Genomic DNA, 14,601 nt, shown 5'->3' on the forward strand with positions numbered 1-14,601 from the left:
CTTTGTGAAAAAGAATCCCCCCTCAAAGCATCACTCATGGATGGAGCGGAGATATCCAAAGTGTCAAACAATGTGCAAATTGGACAAATGAACACTTTTTGTTTTAGCAGGCAGAAGTGCTGCTGGAGTCTATTCCACAGTTTAAATTTTGATATCCAGCTCAGTTGAAGAGATTTTAGAGGTTATCACATTTCAGCTGCCATGATTATCAAATGTCCAGAGTTGATGGGCACATTATTTGATACTCTGGACATGTCTGGGTGGTGGTTATCTCCAGAGGTGTCTGGACAGTGATTGTCTCCAGATGTGTTCGGATGGTGGTTGTCCCCAGACGTGTCCGGATGGTGTTGGTCTCCCAATGTGTCAGGGCAGTGCTTCCGTACATGTCCAGATGGTGGTTGTCTCCTGACATGTCCAGATGGCAGTTGTCTGTGGACGTGTCTGGATGGAATTTGTCTCCAGATGTGTCTGGGTGGTGTTTGTCTCCAGACGATGTTTATCTCAGGAATGTCTGGGCGGTGTTTATCTTTGGGCAGTGTTTGTCTCCGGGCCCTGTTTATGGTATGACTGGTAGAAATGGATTTCAGATGTTATTTTGTTTCCATCTTCACTGTTATTTTATACAGATTCCTTTTGATGAGACGGTATGAATCGTAATTAATGCTCCACCACTTGTCTCCTTTCCCTTCATCTCACCTCACGCTTACCTCCTCCCAACCCCCAACCCCATAAACCCCACTACCCACCTCCTCCTAAACCCCCTCCCCACACCATCTCCTTAAAAATAAAACTCTCTGGATGTTTAAAAGCATTACAGGCAAAATGCGAGAAGCTCAAAAATCTCTAACCCTGAACCGAATTTCAAAATTTAAACAGCAGAGTTGAACTTCTCAGCAGTTCTGACTGCTTACAAAAAAAGATGTTCCTTTGTCCAATTCGCACATTTTTGATTCTCCTGTCATCTGCAGTCATCTCGGGAATTTCTGTACAGTGTTTAGTATGACCCAGTCAGCCATTCCTATCAACAATTCACAATTTTGTTGGAGTGCTTGCTTGAGTGCTGAATAGTGGTGGGTGGATCGATTCCAAAGTACAGTACTCGATTCCAACCATGGAATCAAAAGGAATCGAGAAGTGAAGCAGAATTGATGTAGATTCCGGGAAATTCAGACTACATTGAGAGGAGCCTTTTTTTTCGGAGAATTTTTTTCATCCCCGTTGGGAATGTTCTGGTTTTACATGGCCTGGTAATGTATTAATTGAAAAAGAAAACGCCTCTGGGGCATTATATTTGCTTTGTATATAACATTTTATATGAAACAATATTTGCAATGTAGCAGCAAATGCAAATCACTTGCAAACTAAACGTGCCCCAAGGTGTTGTCATGGATTAAACTTCAAAAGCACTCAGGTGCAGTGTACAAAAGAGAATCTTTTACATGTGATCACAGAGAGAATACAAAGAGCCCCATCAATGAACTTCTCTCATGTGAGTGCTCCAGTTCAGCTCTTTTATACCCAAGCAGACAAGTGGGGGTACAGAGGGTAAGATAAGAAATAGCTGTAGTCGGCCTTTGTTTAGGTAAGGTAGCTTAGAGAAGGCTTCAAGTCTGCGGTGAAATTCGAATCCATCCAATAAGAAAAGCAAAAGGAGTGGAGCAAAGTTAGACAATGATAAGTACTAAGCAGTCCAAGCAAAGTCGTGCTAAGGTCAGCCAATGAGAATAAGGCACAGACAAATACTCATGGTTCATAGAGGAGAAAACAGGCATTCATCAGGACTAACGTTCACACAACTGCCCATGAATTAAGAGTGACCAGTTACTCCTGCATATTCTGAGTGCTGATAACGATAAACAGTGCTTTCCTCCTTTCCCAGTGGCCATCACTGGTGCCACAGGCTGCTTTAATGCCCTTGACCACACAAAGCCATATATGTATACATATATATATATATATATATATATATATATATATATACATATATATATATATATATATATATATATATATATATATATATATATATATATATATATATATTTGTTGGGGACCGTGGTCGCGGGGCGAGAAGACCACGAGAGGGAGAAACTACCTCGGGTTCCCACCAGACCCTCTGGAATTGCAGGCCGTCACACACGGATACCTCCATGATGTGACAGGTCATTAATCGACCCTGGACACCAATAACTCAACCACATGACTTAGGGTCCTCCGTCTAAGGAATACCGGCTACCTAATGGGCATGTGATTTAATGACCGGGGGACATGCCCTCCATACGCCTTGTTCAAACTGGATCACCTTACCGGATCAGATGCAGCCCAGCGTAACTGCCCAAGGACGTACCGACTAGAAAACAGATTGTTGGGGGGTAACGTCCCGGCTAGGTGAGAATACGAAACCATGCTGGACCAGTGAAGGAAAAGAAGAAAATGAGCTGGGAACATGTCTCTACAAAGCATTTATTGGGTCATTCCATGTCAAATCATCAAAGAATCTGCCATCATCTCTCAGATTTTTGTAAAACTTTGGGAACCAATTGGGACCCATGAAAAACGGCAAGAACTCAAATATTTTTGCTAACAGCCTCTTAATTAGTGAGATACAGACTAACAAACTTTGGACTAATTAGCACAACGTCGCAAATTCAAATGGCCATATCTCTAAAAGTAGAACACCTAGAGAGCTGGTTTTGGTGTCATTTTAAAGGTATTTTCATGCCTTATGAATTTGTCTGGGCAACATTTTCCTACCTCCAACTACAAAAAAAGTTATCACAAAATATAAACTTCAATTGTGAATCCCCAAAAAATGTATCCTTCAAATTTCCTCAAATTCATCCCAGAGGTACCTTATGATGTCAAGAAACTTCCATATAAATTTTGTGATGGGCACTCCAATAGTTTCTGAGATATGAGCAATAATGTACATGTACGTATGGCACATAGGTTCGAAAATCAGCATTTGTAATGCATTATACAATCAATAAGTGAGTTCAAGTACACAGTGTTCACTAACCTGACTTAGGCTTTAAATTTCCTCTTCAATGCAACAACAGCAGCACTTGTTTCTTTCTTGGAAATACAATATGTCCTTCCAGTTGCAGTGGTTGGTTCAACAGTAGTAAGCACATCCTGGTAGTCAATAGTGAGAGGGTCTGATGGTTCCGGAAATGTATATGATGGGGATGGTCCATGTGGATGGAAGAACTTAATATCCACCTCATGCCTCTCTGGGGTATGTTCCATGACACATGCAACCCACCAGTGACCATCATAATCCACTGTATCATTACCAGTTATGGCTGAGACATTGTGGTTGATCATCCCAGGTGTAAGTTTCACATGTTCCTTTCGTTCTTCGGCTGAGAACGAAAAGGCTCGAACTGTGACTTTTTTCTTAGACACAGGAACAAAGCAATGTAGCTTTAGTGTACTTGGGATTGTGCAGGTCTCTTCGAATCTTTCTTTGAGTAGTTTTGATTCTTGTTCATACTGTTCTGCTGTTGCAAACTGGCAGTTGACATTTGCAATCTCTGAATCAGTAAATTCAAAAAGTTGGCGAGGAGTGATGATCTGTTGATCATATGGTCGTTGGAGACTGGCTTTAGCTGCTCACCGCTTAATTGTCCCGCCAACTCCGTCAGATGGTCCCTTCCCATGCGACGTAGCAAAAAAGTGCCATTCAGCTGGGACACCGAAATCCTCTTCATGGAGGCATAAATTGCTGAAGTTCTTCCGATTCTTGTACTGGGCTGCACATCCGTCGGAGAAGTAGCAAACCTTTTTAGGGCGCTGTCCAAATTTGGTGGTTAGGAATTGAAGGAGCAGTTTTTGGAACAGATGAACTGCCACGGTATCATGAATGTTACATTCTGATATGATGGCAAAATTTATGTGTTCAGGAGTTTTATCTTGCATGCCTTGCCGATAGTAGCACACAAACGGGTGGATTGTGGCCTGCAGGTTGTTCCAATGGAATGACTGAGATGCATCCTGAACTACAAAACTATAGTTCTCCGCAAAGTCTGCAATGACCAGGAACACACCAGGCTCAAGTGTATTCTTCAGATTCTGTAGGTAACGCGACTGCTGTTTGGCAATGAAACTGTGGGGTAACAGTTTCTGAAGGCTGCTTTGGAAAGAATCCAGAAAGTCAGCAACTGTCTGAACTTTCGTCTCAAGGTTCGACCGATCATTTGATGTCCACTGTTTATACTGAACCTGGTCGATCATGTTGTCTTGCATATATGTTTCAAGCTTATCTCGAAGACCCTCCATTCCGGGACACTCTGAACACTTGCCAAAAAAACACTCAATGCGAGGTGGGTTGCACTGAATAGCTGCAAGACAGTGACTGTAGTCTTTAAACTCACCACCAGTCACAGAATCCAGTTTTGCTCCAGTGAACATGAGCTTTACATTTTGATGTGTTGTGCAAACACAGACTGAGTGTGTTCCACTTGATCCTGCAAGAACACACTGCCTTGGACGGAGTTCAGCAAATTTTGAAAATCCAAACTTCACATTCGGATGGGCCTCCTTGAAAAGCTCATATGCTTCCTTCAGATTACATAGCACTAAATGTTTTTGCATATGTTGCTTTTCCCATTGACTAGAACAGAAACAAAGTCTTTCATGCCAGGCATTTGTCTGCTTATGGTCTCTGACAAGTAGAATTCCCTGACCTTTTCCTCAATTTCCTTTGAAATCGCTTTTCCCGTCTTTGGGTTAGGCATGGTGAGAATTTCTTGTTCTCTGACCAATGCCTTTGCTTTCCTAGCCATGTAGCTTGACACATCAAACTCCTCTGTGATCTCAGCAATTGTCCAGCTTTTTGGCAGAACAGTCAGCACCTGCTCACTTTTCTTGGTCGTTGATTCAAACTTGTGCTTGAGTTGTTCTATCATCTCCTGTCCTGCATCCTGGAGTTTGTTAAATGGCAATCCTGTCGCGATTTCCAATTTTTTCTTCACAGTGTCACCGATTTTCTTGGTTTTGGATTTCACATATTTATCTGCAGCAAGTCTCTTTTTTGGAATAGGTGATTCTCCAATCAATCCCAAAGACTCATTCAGTTCCATTTCAGGAGAATGAAATTCGAACTCCTCTGAACTGGTATTGGTGATTCACCTCCACCATCATTGTCCTCACTACTGCGAATAGCGCTGCTGGTCACTGGTAATGGTATTTCACTCTGAGTCTCTACCACATCTGGTTGTCTTTTTGCCAGTTTCTTACGACAATGGGTACAGATTTTCTGTGCACTTTGTAGTTTGAGGCTTGGATGAGCGGCTATGGCTTTTGGCTAACAGCTCTCAAGCCAGACGACTTTGGCTTTTCATGAGCTCCAAAGGGATTGCAGCAGGATTTCTGCTTCAAGATGAACTTTTCCTTGGCAGTTGTCATTTTCCTGCAGCTCCTTCAGAAGTGAACTGCCAATTTCTGTTGGTGGCAGGCTTAAGCATTACACTAAGCCAACTTGGACTTTCCCTGGGGATCTTAGACTGTGAAAGTTGCATCACCTCGAATTACCCACATGGGAAATCCCAGTTGGAATTCCTCAGATGAGAATTTCCCTCAGGCCCAGTTGAAAATGAAAGTATATGATACTTCAAAGCAATTGATGGTTGTTCCATGTGTTCCCTGTCATGGCTAGGTTAGAATGATTGTATAATACATTACAAATGCTGATTTTCGAACCTATATGCCATATGTACATGTACATTATTGCTCATATCTCAGAAACTATTGGAGTGCCCATCACAAAACTTATGTCGAAGCTTCTTGACATAAGGTACTGCTGGGATGAATTTGAGGAAATTTGAAGGATACATTTTTTTTGGATTCACGATTGAAGTTTATATTTTGTGATAACTTTGTTGTGATTGGAGGTAGGAAAATGTTGCCCAGACAAATTTATAGGGCATGAAAATACCTTTAAAATGACACCAAAACCAGCTCTCTCGGTCTTATACTTTTAGAGATATGGCCATTTGAATTCGCGACGTCGTGTTAATTAGTCCAAAGTTCGTTAACCTGTATCTCACTAATTAAGAGTTTGTTAGCAAAAATATTTGAGTTCTAGCTGTTTTTCATGGGTCCCAATTGGTTCTCAAAGTTTTACAAAAATCTGAGAGATGACGGCAGATTCTTTGATGATTTGACATGGAATGACCCCTGGGGAAAATAATTTAGCTCAATGAAAGTTTCACAAAATTTACAGAAGTTAAGAAAAATCACAAACTCCTTCAATGGGTCAACAAACTGATTTCAAGAATCTGTTTTAAAGGAAAAACGAAAGTGTCAATGGAAACACTCTTCTGCAATGCTGATCAGTTCTACCAAACCACTGTGGTTTTTAGCACTTCCCAAGTCCAGATAAGGATTCCCTAAGAGAGGATGAGTTCAAGCGTTTGAACATAGGTATTGCAGCTCCCTCTGAGATTCGGAGACCGGATTGCGGCGAGATCATGGTGGGTGGTTACACCTACTATTGGTCTGGTCGCTATGATGGTTACCATACCCAAAGAGCTACTGTAGATGTGTCAAATTAACTGAATTCAATGATAATTGAGGTTTGGAGCGTTGGCAGGTGTCCTTCAGGGCTCTCTGGTGTCGATCTCAAAGTTAAGTTTCCGGTCGTTATCTGTCCCGTTTTACGGTTTATTTTCTTACCTGCATGTTACTGTGTGTTCCTAATTCGGTTTTGTTTCAAAAATCGTGCCATTTTGTGAGTTTTCGTCAACCTTGTCTTACCGAGTGCTTGAGGCCTACACATCGTTTCCCTCAGTGAACGATCGTGTTTATTTGCATTTTCTCCCCATTACCTGCAATTTTCTATCTTCCCCACTTTCCCCAACATCCCCCATTTCTTGTCTGAAATCAAAAAAACAACTACCTTTCTCCTTGCACTCACAAGTCTCGATTCTTCTTCTTCTTCATCCTCCTCTTCTTCCTCTTGCCAGCACGCCATATTTATTCCACTGAGCTGACCCTCTCTCGCCATTACCTTCACGATTTCTTCCAATCTACAACCTTCCATTGCCGAATCTTACCTGTTCTTCAAAAATAATAATAATCTTCCTTGTATCCTTTCTGCATCTCCTGTAACCACGCGTGTATGTGTGTGTGTGTGTGTGTGTGTGTGTGTGTGTGTGTGTGTGTGTGTGTGTGTGTGTGTGTGTGTGTCTTCCTGGTACTTTTCATCAACCCAGCAGCTTCACACTGCGTTTACCGTCCAAATTCACCACACATTTTACTTCAACATTCCCTTTCCAAATGATATGCAATCCTTATTTAAAATAAACAATTTCACTTTTGACTATACACCTCCCAGAGCCAAGTGCTTCTCCCATAACCACATGATCTGTTTAGACCCCCTGCGTTTATCGATCCAATTTCACCATTCACCTCACAATTTTTTCTACAACACTTCCATGACCTAATCTGATGAAAACTCTCTCAAACAATAATAATAATAATAACAATAATAATAATAACAATAAAAACGATCTCTTATAATGCTTCATCTTCCTCTTTCACACATGTGTGGTTCTCATTACTGTATCATAATTCACTACTCTTCTACTATTGAAACAGACTGCTCTCAATTTGACCTTTCCTTCATACCTTGCCTAAAAAATCCAACTGTTAAAGCATTTCTTCTCTCCATTCTCTGAATGCGCTTTTATTGCATCCATCAAGAAATGTGTTTAATCGCATCTCTGACCTAAAACTTAAAAAAAAAAACCAAGTTTGCTCTGAATGTTCGCTTTCCATTAACCATTCTTTTTTTTTTTTTTTACCAATTTCAGTGCCAACTCACCCCTCGGTGTGGGTACCTCTCTAACCTGTCATGGCACTTCAGCAAAAGCTTTCTGCGACTCATTTGGTCAAGTTCCCGAACCGGATCTCAAACAATGGTACTTCATCTCTTCTGGATCTGATTTTGACACATTTCCCTGACAATATCCGCTCCAATTGGTTCTTCTGACCACGTCCTTGTCAAAGTTAACATCTCTCTGGCTATTATCAGAGAACCACTTCACCGCAGTCAAGTCAGGCATTTTACTCAAGCAGACTGGCAGGGTCTCCAAGCAGCCATCAAACTTATAGACTGGTCTCCTATCGCTACTTTCTCCAACATCAACTCATCCTGGGAATTCTTTCAAAGAAACTTGCTCTCCCTCATGCACAGATTTATCCGCTCTAGTCTTCAGTTGTGCTTCCCTTCCTCCCACCCTTGGTTCACTGAAGCTTGTGGCAAGTCAGTTGTCCTGAAACAACTTATCTTTGCCTCATGGAAAGCAAACCCAATTGAGGGTAATCTCAGAACAAGTGTGTATCTACCCTCAGGAGAGCCAGAAAACAACATCTTTCTAAGCTCTAAGCTGATGGCATTTAATGAAATCTGTTTCTGGTGTATGTTCCCCCTCCATCCCCTCCCTTACCTCAAATGGCTGCACTGCTGATACCGCACGTGAAAAGGCTGAATGCCTAAACTCGGTGTTTGCAGCTAAATCTTGTGTCCAAAACCCATCGCTTTCTCTACCCACCTTACCCAGTCGCACCCAACTGTCCCTGGACTCTGTGTCCTTTTCTCCCGACAAGGTCGAGAGCTTGCTGTCAAACCTCAATTCAGATTCTGCAACTGGTCCAGACAGCATCAGCCCAGGTGTCCTAAAAACCTGCTCTTCTGCTCTTGCTCGCCCTATCTCTATTCTATTCACCCTCTCATTTGATCAAGGTCATCTGCCATCTGCTTGGAAATCAGCAAACATTACTGCCCTGCACTAAAAAGGTGCAAAAACAGATCCCTGCAACTACAGACCAATCAGCCTTCTCCTAACCATCAGGTTATGGAATCCATCACCACTTCAGACATTAAATCCTTCCTCTTCTCCAATTTGGTTTCAGACCAGGTCACTCTACCCTGGATATGTTGCTTCTGCTCTCCCAACAATGGATGGAGGTCCTCAATGCCAGACAGGAAATCCGAGCTGTATCCCTGGGCATATTACATGCTTTTGACATGGTCTGGCACCCTGCCCTGCTCACAAAACTATTCCTGTGGTATCCAAGGCTATCTCCACTCATGGCTCGCAGACTTCCTCCCCTGTCGGTCAACGTGTGGTCCTAAATGGAGTTCTTTCATCCCCTCTTCCTGTCCAGGCTGGAGTTCACAAAGGTAGCGTTCTGGGCCGTTCTTTTTCTGGTTTTCATCAATGATCTCTCTGGAAAATCCTCTATATCTCTTTGCTGATGACTCCACCCTCTGCCGTACCATCTGTCATCCCTCAGACCGGTAAGCAGCAGCTTCTTCGCTCACTGCAGATCTGGATAAAACCACAAACTGGTCCAACACGTGGAACACATTTTCAATCCGGACAAATCTCACACTCTGTCTCTCTGAAAGGACTGTTTAGACCCCCCCCCCCCCAATCCACTTTCTCAACAATCCTCTGGAAGAAGCACTTTCTTGCAAGCTTCTGGGTCTCACTATCTGACATGACCTTTCCTGGGAAAGCCACATTTCAAACCTGGCCTCCAAAGCCAGTCGCCGACTGGGAATCCTCAATCGTGCAAAGTCCTTCCTCGGCCCACCTGAGGTCCTGACCACTTGCAAAGCTTTCGTCCACAGCCTGATGGAGTACTGCTCTCCATTCTGGGCTGGTGCGTCTGCCTCCCACCTCTCAGCTTCACGCTGTGGAAACCAAGGCATTTCGGATCATTGGCATCTCCCGCAATGAGGCCAAGTTTTTGGGCCTCTCACTCTCTCACCACAGGCTGGTCCGGTCGTCTTTCTGTCTTCTACCATCTCCTCTCGAGCCTTGCCCCCCCTGCTCTCTCTGCGATTTGTCCCCACCACATTTCCGCAGGGCGCTCAAGGTCCGCCAACAACCCCCTTGTGGTAAAACTACCAAAATCACGAATCACTGCTCACCTTCACTCTTTCATTCCTCTTTTTTCCACCTTTGGAATAAACTCCCTCACACTATTCAATCCCATTCTTCCCTTTTTTTTCTCTCTTCTCTTCTCTTTTTGTTTATTCTTGCGACGACATTGCGAAAAGGTAAAATACGTTGGCACTAATTGAATAATTGGCCATTAAAACCAATACAGCCAATAGATGCTCCCCCGTGTATTATTCACCAGGACAATGGAGCGAACAAAGAAGTCAAACGTTTTACGTCTGTAAGATGGGATAAATGGAGAGAAAGTGTCAACAAATGGCTTGTCTTAGACGGTCACGAACGACGTTTAGCCGAGAGTGCCGGCGCGGGAGGACAAACTTCGATCATGGGCCTATTGTACCCGGAGTGCTGGTGTAAAGATTTCAAGCTACCCCCCCCCTTTCAAGCCACCTCCCAGTAATCTGAAATTGATTTCATCCTACCCCCTCCAATTTCAGATTACCCCCCCCCGCCCCTCAAAACATTTATTTACAAAAAATAGTAATTTAATTGACATTGAAAACTAATTAGGGAAAAAACTATTGACCACATGACATCCTTTAAAGCACATGTGTCAAACTCAAGGCCCGCGGGCCAAACGTGGCCCGCCACTTCATTTTATGTGGCCCACGAGAGCTTAAAAGGTGTATTAAAACAAGTCTATGCTGCTTTACAGTGTGCATTGACCATAAACTACATCTCCCACAATGCATTTCGTCTATGTAACGCACCTAGTGACTGCTTCCCGCCTCGAGATAGCAGTGTATCCACATCAGTGTCGGCGATTTTCCCAGCAAGTGGAATTGAGAAATATCTACTTTTGATCCCAAAATGTCCAGGAAAGGAAAAGTTCATGCAGATGGAAGGCAGTTTCAAGAAAGATGGGAAAGTGAATACATGTTTGTGTTTCAAGGAGAAATACCGGTATGTCTTTTGTGTTATGAGGCGGTGTCGGTCGTTAAAGAGTACAATCTCCATCGGCATTTTGACACCAAACACGGAGCTAAATATGCCAAATTTAGCCTCCAAGAAAAACAGCAGATTGTCCAAGAATTAAAAGGCGGGCTGCGATCGTAGCAGAATTTGTTCACAAAAGCTAAAGCTAAAAACGATGCAGCAGTGAAAGCTAGCTTCATTGTTGCTGAAGAAATTGCCCGAGCTTCAAAGTTGTTTTCAGAGGGTGCATTTTGGAAGCAGTGCATGCTGAAGGTGTGCGAGCAGGTGTGCCCCGACCAGATACAAACTTTTAAAAATGTCAGTTTGTCAAGAAACACCATCGCGGACCGAGTTAAGGAACCAATGGGAAATCTGGCAACACAGCTGGCTGAAGAAACACACAGTTACCTGGTATTTTCATTAGCTGTTGATGAAAGCACAGACAAAGCGGATACAGCACAGCTGTCCATTTTTATTAGAGGCGTGAAGTCGGACCATCTCTGTTAAGGAGGAGCTCTTGGACGGAGCTGCCATGCACTGGACCACAACGGGACGGGACATTTTTGATGTGGTGGAGAATTCCGGAAGTAAAAGTGAATTACCGTGGGAAAAGTCGGTGGGACTAACTACCGATGGTGCACCTGCAATGTGTGGAGGAAAAAAAAAGGCCTCGTGGGACTAATGAAGGAGAAAATGCAAACAAGTAACTGTCACACACCTTTGGTAACGTATCATTGTATTATCCATCAAGAAGCTCTCTGTGGAAAGGTTCTGGAGCTGGATGAAATAATGACCACTGTTATGAAAACGGTGAACTTCATTCGGGCACGTGGCCTGAATCACCGGCAGTTCCAGCTGTTCTTGCAGGAGGTGGGCTCGGAGCATGGAGATGTGCCGGACTATACAGAGGTAAGGTGGCTGCGTCGGAGCAAAGTCCTCACGTTTTTTTTTTTTTGAGCTTAGGGAAGAAATTGCTCTTTTCATGCAAGGTAAAGGAAAACCCTTGTCTTAACTGTCAGATCCAAACTGTCAGTGCTGTAGTTTTGCCCCTCGACGCTTAATGTTAAAAGTTAATGGCATAACTTGTTTGATTATATTTTTCTTTATTTACTTGAATAGTTTGATCGTTGATTGATGGAGTAATGTTGGTTTCTTAACCTGATAAACATATTTTTTTACATCTATGAAAATGCATATCTTGTTATTTGTAACTTGAATAAGTAATAAACGGTTACTTAACAACATTTTAACGAGTAGTTACATTTATACTGTCTTAACAGTTACAACTGGCCCTTTGAGGGCAACCACAATGCTGATGTGGCCTTCGGTAAAAATGACTTTAACACCATTGCTTTCAAGAGTTTGCAATGAATTTTGATTTTATTATGAATGATTTTATTTTAACACTGTTATTAATTTAAATCAGTATTTTTCATACAGTTATAGTTTTTGCCACATTTTTATGAAATCCTTCTTTGATATAGTTGATACAAATAGACATACTGGTTTATCTTTTAAACCAACTCAGACTATACTTACAATTATGGAAACAACGCAATAAAATCAATGTATAAGAAAGGAAATGAAAACAGCTTATTTTTAATTCACAATTTCGTTGTGGTGGTGGTGGTCGTATGGCAGCTTAGCTGCCGGGGTAGCTCTCATTTCTTGAAGCACGACTGTGTCGGCTGATGCAGTGCCCCTCTACCAGTACACACACTGGAACTGGTACTCATTTCGCCGACCTCGGAAGGATGACAGGCTGAGTCAAACCCCTGGTGCATTAATTCAGCGGCCGACGGGCTTGAACTCAGGACCCTAGGATCCCAAGCCGTCACCCTAACCACTACTCAGGACCCGAGGATCCCAAGCCACCACCCTAACCACTACTCAGGACGCTAGGATCCCAAGCCGCCACCCTAACCACTACTCAGGACCCTAGGATCCCAAGCCGTCACCCTAACCACTACTCAGGACACTAGAATCCCAAGCCACCACCCTAACCACTACTCAGGACCCGAGGATCCCAAGCCACTACCCTAACCACTACTCAGGACCCTAGGATCCCAAGCCGCCACCCTAACCACTACTCAGGACCCTAGGATTCCAAGCCGTCACCCTAACCACTACTCAGGACCCTAGGATCCCAAGCCGCCACCCTAACCACTACTCAGGACCCTAGGATCCCAAGCCGCCACCCTAACCACTACTCAGGACCCTAGGATCCCAAGCCGCCACACTAACAACTACTCAGGACCCTAGGATCCCAAGCCACCACCCTAACCACTACTCAGGACCCAAGGATCCCAAGCCGCCACCCTAACCACTACTCAGGACCCTTGGATCCCAAGCCACCACCCTAACCACTACACAGGACCCTAGGATCCCAAGTCGCCAACCTCACCACTGAGCCAACACCAGGCTACACACTCAGCCGGTCATCCTTCCGAGGTCGGCGAAATCCGTGACCGTGTAAGACGAGCAATTTGTTGACACTTTCTCTCCATTTTTCCCATCTTACAGACGTAAAACGTTTGACTTCTTTGTTCGCTCCATTGTCCTGGTGAATAATACACGGGGGGAGCGTCTATTGGCTGTCGAGGCGTCACGTGACCCGTGTGGAGAAAATTCAAATGAGAGAGCGCGGCGAATGCATCGATTTTCAAGATGAAAATACACAATAACTGCAGCTATTTGAGTGGAGAACTTTTGGATACGTATGTATTTGGATATATACTATCATATTATCAAGGTTTTGTCTACCCCCTCTCCCCCCCCCCCCCCATGGGTGGAACGAAACTTGATTTTCAGGCACTTTCTGAGCCATGGCTGATGGCCTAACGTGAACCAGATGATATTGACCAGATTGTGGGCGCAGAAATTCCTGATCCTCAAACCAAACCAATATTATATGATATAATCGCCCGTAATAATATCCACGGTCCATGCGGGGAATTAAACCAAGTCTCTCCATGCATGGCGGGTCAACGAGACCACCGACATTGCAAAAAAAAGACTTCCCAAAGCGGTTTGTGGACCGTACTACAGTGTTAGAATCTACTTAACCCCCACGTATCGACGGCGATCCCCCGATGACGGCGGTCAGACACATACTTAAGAAAATAAGAGGTCAAGACGTCATCATTGACAATAGCTGGGTCGTCCCTTTCAACCCGTGTCTCTTAAATACTCAGCTCACATAAACGTAGAAATCGTCAATTCCGTATCCAGTGTAAAGTACATCTACAAATATGTAACAAAAGGAAGTGATCGCGTGACTATCAGATTGGCCAATGGACAGGAGAAGGACATCACCACTGATGAATTTGAACGTTTTGTGGATGCTCGCTCGGTGCATCAGTGCATCTGAAGCCTGCTGAAACTGTACAAGTTTCCCATTCAACAAATACAACCATCTGGACAATGAACAGACCATGCTATTCCAGCCTGGTGAAGTAAACACTCTTCTATCCAATGGCTCGCCAAAGACAAAGTTGAGAGTTTTTCAAACTAAATCGAAATAGTGATCATCAAAAGGTTTACTCGGACACGATTGGTCGCATTCCGGTTATCAACCTCTCCACCAAACAGAACGAGTTCTATTTGCGGATGTTATTACACATAGTTGCTCGACCCACATCTTCTGAAGACCTTCGTACTTACAACGGAGTAGTTTATCCAACCTATCAATTTGCCTGCCTTGCCTTGG

The 14,601-nt window shown here is 43.5% G+C and overlaps 2 pseudogenes; one reads left to right on the forward strand and one right to left on the reverse strand.

Moving 5' to 3' along the window:
- Positions 1–2,944: 2,944 nt before the first annotated feature.
- On the reverse strand, positions 2,945–5,409 carry LOC147033443 (uncharacterized; annotated as a pseudogene).
- Positions 5,410–10,787: 5,378 nt separating this feature from the next.
- Positions 10,788–11,904, forward strand: LOC147033444 (general transcription factor II-I repeat domain-containing protein 2-like; annotated as a pseudogene).
- The last annotated feature ends 2,697 nt before the right edge of the window (positions 11,905–14,601 follow it).

The sequence above is a fragment of the Eptatretus burgeri genome, chromosome 2 (assembly GCF_056783735.1).
Source record: "Eptatretus burgeri isolate ZD-2024b chromosome 2, Ebu_testis_v1, whole genome shotgun sequence".
Taxonomy (NCBI): Eukaryota; Metazoa; Chordata; class Myxini; order Myxiniformes; family Myxinidae; genus Eptatretus; species Eptatretus burgeri.